The sequence below is a fragment of the Phoca vitulina genome, unplaced genomic scaffold (assembly GCF_004348235.1).
Source record: "Phoca vitulina isolate PV1807 unplaced genomic scaffold, GSC_HSeal_1.0 scaffold11, whole genome shotgun sequence".
Classification (NCBI taxonomy): Eukaryota; Metazoa; Chordata; class Mammalia; order Carnivora; family Phocidae; genus Phoca; species Phoca vitulina.
This window is the reverse complement of record NW_022589714.1, coordinates 46,356,763-46,364,323: the sequence shown is the minus strand read 5'-3', so window position 1 is coordinate 46,364,323 and position 7,561 is coordinate 46,356,763.

Below are 7,561 nucleotides of genomic sequence, written 5' to 3'. Positions count from 1 at the left end.
TTTCACTTAGACTTTATGACCCAATGGATCCACTGGTGTTCCATGAATGGGTGGCAGATGAGAATGCCATGTGGAGTCTATGGCAGGCCTCAATAGGAACCTGAGCAGAAGCCCCTAGAGTCATGGAGCAAAACTCTGACCTCTCAGGCAAGTAGTTATTTTCATTTTGAGAAACTGCTCTAGCTGTGCTCCAGGGTACTTGGGGAGCTCAAATGTTGGTGTACATATTGAAGCTGCCCACTATGAGATATCTGAGCCACCAAGCTACAAAGTTGGGCATTCTAAGCAACACTTTATCATTATCTAGAATAGGTATAATATACAGGATTAGGCCCCAGCCATTTCTGAAGACATAGTAAGTTGTATGAGTGTGTTACTCATACTCCCTCCATGCCCAGACCAGCAACTTGCCTTACAGAACAGCCAAGTGGCCTATTGAGGATCCAGTTTAGCCTCCAAATGGGACAACACCTCTTGAGGTTGGCATGCTGGCCTATAGGACGTATTATATGTTCAGAATCATGAACCAATATATCCATAGCACTGCTTCTCCTATAATTAGAATATACAAGTATGGGAACTATAAAGTGAAAGTGGAACAGTACCTTTCATGATTAAGTCAAATGGCTTAACAAATAATTGCATCTCTTCTCTGTGACTTGGGAATCTGCTGACTTGGGCTTTGGGCATACAAGAAATGACTGCTTTTTTAAGGGAAAAAATCTTTCCACTGCTGGTCATTTTGGGCTTTTATACCACAAATGAGTAGGCAAAAAGGGGGTCATAGTGTTAACTGGGGTGACTGATCCTGAATAGTCTTGACTATCAAGAGCAAAATATACTGCAGCTTCAAGGTGGGCATGGAAGAATCTTAACAGAACTCAGATATGTTGTTCTGAAGCAGGTCTTATACTACCACATCCAGTGGAAACAAATTTTTAAAATTTTTTAAAAGATTTATTTATTTTAGGGAGAGAGAAAGAGAGAGCAGGGAGGGAGAGGAAGAGGGAGAGAGAGAGAGAGAGAGAGAATCTCAACCAGACTCCCCGATGAGCACGGAGCCCATAATGGGGCTCGATCTCATGACCCTGAGATCACGAGCTGAGTTGATACCAAGAGTCTGACTTAACCAACTGCACAACCCAAACATCCCTCCAATGGAAAAAGTTAATGGAAGATTACCCTACCCCTATAAGGACAGAATTATCAAGGGCTCAGATCCCTTGTGAAGTTTGGTAAGAAACCCCAACTCCCTGAGTGCCTGTGTGAAGGCAAAGGGAACATGGCACAAATTACAGACAGGGAAAGTCATACATACCAACTACATCCTCATAAGTCATTACAGAATAAAGACTGTCACCTCTACACATATTTTTTTCCTTATTGCATAAATGTTTTTTACATTTTAATAAATTTTTGTCTTCCTAGTCCCCACTTCTACTGTTTATATTTGGCATATAAGTAGTGGTTAACTATACACTATTTTTTTTTTTTAATTTTATTATGTTATGTTAGTCACCATACAATACATCATTAGTTTTTGATGTGGTGATCCACGATCCATTGTTTTCATATAACACCCAGTGTTCCATGCAGTACGTGCCCTTCTTAATACCCATCACTGGGCTAACCAATCCCCCCTCCTCCCTCCCCTCTAAAACCCTGTTTGTTTCTCAGAGTCCATAGTCTCTCATGGTTCATCTCTCCCTCCGATTTCCCTCCCTTCATTTTTCCCTTCCTTCTCCTAATGTCCTCCACGCTATTCCTTATGTTCCACAAATAAGTGAAACCATATGATAATTGACTTTCTCTGCTTGACTTATTTCACTTAGCATAATCTCCTCCAGTCCCATCCATGTTGATGTGAAAGTTGGGTATTCATCCTTTCCGATGGCTGAGTAATATTCCATTGTATATATGGACCACATCTTCTTTATCCATTCATCTGTTGAAGGGCATCTCAGCTGTTTCTACAGTTTGGGTATTGCAGACATTGCTGCTATGAACATTGGGGTGCATATGGCCCTTCTTTTCACTACATCTGTGTCTTTGGGGTAAATACCCAGGAGTGCAAAAAAATAAATAAATAAATAAATAAATCTCCTAGAGAAAAAAAAAAAAGAAAAACGAAGGGGGGGGGGAATCATAGGGGGGGACAAACCATGAGAGACTATGGACTCTGAGAAACAAACTGAGGGTGTTGGAGGGGAGGGGGGTAGGAGAATGGGTTAGCCCGGTGATGGGTATTAAGGAGGGCACGTATTGAATGGAGCACTAGGTGTATATGCAAACAATGAATCATGGAACACTACGTCAAAAACTAATGATGTAATGTATGGTGACTAATATAACACAATAAAATAAAATAAAAACAAAAAACCAAAAAAAACTATACACTATTTAAATATCAGGTTTATTGAGGTCTAATTTTAGACAGTAAAATTCATCCTTTTTGGTATACAGCTTAATGAATTTTGACAAGTGTACAGTCATATAACCACTACCACAATCAAGATATCAAATATTTCCTTTACCTCCAAAATTCCCTCATGCCCTCTTGAAGTCAATTTTCTTCCATAACACCCAGCTCTTGGCAACAACTGACCTGAATTTTGAAACTAAACTTTTGGCTTTTACAAAATGTCATATATATGGACTTGCACACTATGTTCCCCTCGTGTCTAGCGTCTTTCACTTGGCAGAGAATATTTTTAAGTGTATGAAATGCTTAAAGAAGTAAAAATGCAATCACACTATAAGTGAACAAGAGACCCAAAATAGAGCACAGAGAGCTAAGAAGTTGAAAAACTCTGAGAGAGTTTAAGGGATATGGGAGAATAGAATGAGATGGTCTAATATAATCTATTAAGCTATGGAAGAGAAGAAAGGGACTGGAGAGAAGAAATGTTTGGAAAAGTGATCACTGAGAATTTTCCAGGCCAGATGAAAGACATGAATCCTTAGATCTAGGATGCAGAATGTACCATGCATGATAATTTTTTTAAAAAAGAACATCTAAACACAGTAATGTAAAATTCAGAACATCAAAGACAAAGAGAAGGCTTTAACAGCAGCTAAAGAGAAAAGGCAGATCACCTACAAAGTGAAACAAACTAAGAGCAGACTTCTCAATAGCAACAGCAAATTCTAAAATATTGGAATAGTGCCCAAAATGCTGAGAGAAAATAGCTATCCACCTAAAATTATACATTAGAAAATTATCTTTCAAGAAAAATTATGAACTAAAGGTATTTTGAGATAAACAAAATCAACTAGCCTCTCTGAAGGAATTTATATAGGGTATAATTCAGGAAGAGGGAAAATAATCCCAGTAAGAACTTCTGAGATGCGGGACGCCTGGGTGGCTCAGTCATTAGGCATCTGCCTTTGGCTCCAGTCATGATCCCAGGGTCCTGGGATGGAGCCCCACATCTGGCTTCCTGCTCAGTGGGGAGCCTGCTTCTCCCTCTGCCTGCCACTCCCCCTGCTTGTGCTCTCTCTTGCTCTCTCTCTCTCTCTGCCAAATAAATAAATAAAATCCTTAAAAAAAAAAAAAGAACTTCTGAGATGTAAGAAATAATTGAAGGCTAAAAAAAGTTGCAAACATGTAGGCAAATCTGAACAAGCATTTTGTAAAATGATAATAATGAAAATGTCTAATACATAGGGTTAACAAAAGGTCAAGATGTGGTAAAAGGGGATTGGTGAGAGCAATTTCTCTCTTCTTAAAGACATCTTGCATAAACCTCAAGATATATGGGAGATTAAAAACCAGTAAACTCCATGTTCAGCAAGACTGAGGGGTAGATACCATCTGCACACTCAAAAAGGCGTAAGTGCTGCCCAAAGCATCACAGAAGATGCAGAGCCTTGACAGTGTAGTTGGTTGAGCATCTGACTCTTGGTTTTGGCTCAGGTTGTGAGATGGAGCCCCGTGCTCAGTGCAGAGTCAGCTTGAGATTCTCTCCCTCTGCCCCTTCTGCTTATTCTCTCTCTCTCTCTCAAATAAATAAACAAATAAATTTTTTAAAAAAGCTTCACAGAAGCTACACAGAGATCAAGTACAATAGATACTACAGCTGATTAAGTGAACAGAAAGAGGCCAGAGGTGACAGATCTCAGAAAATATTAGTAAAACTACACTTCCTGTGGGTAAAGAACACTCAGCTTGAAATGAGCAACCTGCAACCTTTACACACCGCAAGCGCTGAGAGAGCTGGAAACCACTAGGCAGGAAGCAATTGGTCAGAAGCTGTGTGGGTGGAAGTACAATAAAGATGAAGGGAGAACAGAGAAATGCCCAGAGGTGGCAGATCTCAGAAAATGCCCACATCATACATTCACTGAAGGAACCTCCTGTCATTGCATAAAGCATAATAAAAAGGGAACTGGCACATCAGCGTTACCAAAAATCCTATAAGAAAAAAGGTGGGAAGGGATAGTAAAAGTTAAGAGATGAAAAACCAGACAAGGAACAGATTAAAATCTGATCAAAAGTTAACTATAGGGGCACCTGGGTGGCTCAGTCGGTTGAGAGTCTGACTCTTGATTTCGGTGCAGGTCGTGATCTCAGGGTCCTGGGATCGAGCCCTGCCTCAGGCTCTGTGCTCAGCCGAGGGTCTGCTTAAGGATCCTCTCCCTCACCCTTTGTTCCCCCCCCCAAAATAAATAAAATTTTTTTAAAAAGTTAACTATAAACAAAACAAGTACCTGCCTCAATGGAGAAAGGCTTCATAGCAGAAATGCAAGAAATCAGGGAAGAGATGGCAAGAAAACAGAAGATGGAATATGAATTGGCCAAACTTAAGAAAGATATAGAAGAGGAAAAATAGACCATCTCTGAATTCAGATCTAGTTACTAAGGACCCAAGGGAGAACAGCCATGATGCAAAATACAGTAAAGGGACATAGAGGACAAAAGTGACAAAAGCGAACAAAATGAAATGGAAATAAAGTTCAAGTGAGTGGCCCTGTCCACTAGAATTTTCTGTGATGATGGAAATGATCTATATATGTGCTGTTCCATGTGGTAGCCTCTAGCCATGTGTGAGCATGTGAAATGTGAGCAGTGAGACTGCAGAACTGAATTCTTAATTTGATTTAATTTTAATTAATTAAATGACCACATGTGGCTAGTGGCTACCATATTGGGCAGTGCAGGATGAGAGAGAAAATGATAGATGTAGAAGATAGGCAAAGGAGACAGGACCCCACGTGTAACTGGAATCTCTGAAGAAGAAAACCAAACCAATGGAGACTTAAGTATGTATGATATAGTTCAATATCTAGTTCAAGATATAAATTTAAAGATCTTTCCTGAAATAAAAGAAGATTTGGATCTTCTTTTCGAATCAAAATATGTATCATGTGCCAGGGAAAATGGATTCAAGCACCTTAATAAAATTACTGGATCCTAAGAACAAAGAAATGTTTAGCCAGGTATCTTCTCCTTCCTCCAAAGAAAGTCATTTATAGAAGAAAAAAAATTCAGACTGCCTTCAGATTTCTTCATAGCAATACTCATTGCTAGCAGAATGTGGGGCAATACTTGAAAAATACTCAAAAGAAAGTGTGAGTCAGGGATTTACCATCCAGCCAGCTGTCTTTCAATATAAAGACAACAGACAAACAAAAACTCGGGGGATATTGTTCACATGAGCTCTCCTTGAGAAAACATCTAAAGGATAAACTTCAGCCAACTAAAAGATGATTGCAAAGACTATGACTATAGTATGGTAGTGAACATTTAACCTAATATATAACCATTGGAATAATATTAAGGTAAATGTGGAGATCAGGACGGCATTTCAGTATTTAAGCATAATATGGTCTGATGATACATACATGACAGGACGAACAAAAAATGGGAGGGGAAGGGAAAAAGAAGATGGCAAATATATTAAATTGGATAACTGCCTCATCTGTAACAGCTGGGGGTCAAATAACACCGTTTGGAGCTGGCAAATCAAGTAACAGAAGTAGAGCCATATTTAACATTTCAAAGGTAAACACATAGAAAGGTATTTTTTTTATAAATAATATTGGACTGTAGAAGAAAAGGAGGGCAATGGGAAAGAAGACAAAACACATTGATTTTAACATTAGTCACAGTAGGAAATTCATACTATCTAAAGAAATAGAGAATTAAGGATATTATATAAAATTATAATCATAAAAAGTAACATTGGAACAAAAGTGAAAACTTCTCTAAAAATCAGAACAGCCATACAACAAAAAGCAGAGCATAGGGAACATACTGAAAGACTTAAACAGAAAAATATAATATAAAATACATGACAAACCAAATATACCTATCATATCAACAAATATAAATGAGCTTAAATCATCCATGAAAAGAAAATTATTTACCCAAACAATAATTCAGAAAGGTAAAATGTAAAAGGATACACAAAAAGTACAAAAAATATAATAGGTAAATACGAATTTTGAAAAGTGGGGTCTTGCTCTTAATGTCAGAAAGGTGGAATCCAGGCACTAAAAGAATTAAATGAGGCACAGAAGATTGCTCCATAATTTTAAAAGGCACAATTCACAGTATAGATACAATTCTGAGTATCTATGTAATAAATAATACGGTAGTCAAATTAATAAGGCAGACATGTCAGGAGAGATAGAAAGAAATATACTAGCAGGATTATACTTTAATTCATTCTTTTCAGTATTTGTAAGATCCCCATGGATAAAAACAAGGCTAAAACACACATACATACACATTCACACCTAGTGTGTGCACACACATAATTTTATACTCTTATATTGAGAATATACTCTCTTTTCAAGGGACCATGGATCCTTATCAAAAACACACATAGGAAACCTCACTGAATTCTCAAAAGTAGAGTCTTTTCAAGGGACCATGGATACTTATCAAAAACACACATAAGAAACCTCACTGAATTCTCAAAAATAAAGATAACACACAAACTTCATTCTCTGAATTCAAACGTGGGAATTAACAATGAAATCAGAAAACAAAGACTTCTTCTTCCTGGCAACTTAAAAGCACTCTCTTAGGCAACATTTCAGTCAAAGAGAAACTCAAAACTGGTATTACAGAATTTCTAGAAAACAATAATATAAAGCTATATATTAGAATCTGAGGGATATAGCTAAAGCTGAAAGGAAAATTCACAGCTTCAAATACTTCTGTCAGTGAAAGAGAATGAAAATAAATGCATTCCTACTCAAAGAGTTAGAAAAATAACAAAGGAATAAGTTAAGGAATGAAGATAGAAAAAATGAGAATAAAAGCAGAAATTAATAAGTTAGAAAACAAAAACAAAAGAAACCATAAATAAATGGAAAAGGTGTGGGGAGAAAAATAAAACAATCCTAACCTAATGAAGCAAAAATAGAAGAAAGCACGAACACACAAAATAAGAAATTGCCATAGAAACAAACAAAAAAATTTTAGAGAATCATTTAAAAATCACTGTAACTTTATGCAAGCCATTTTGAAAATATACACGAAATATATTACTTCTGAAGAAAACATAATTTATCAAAACAAACTCCCAAATAAGAAGGAAATCAAAACATG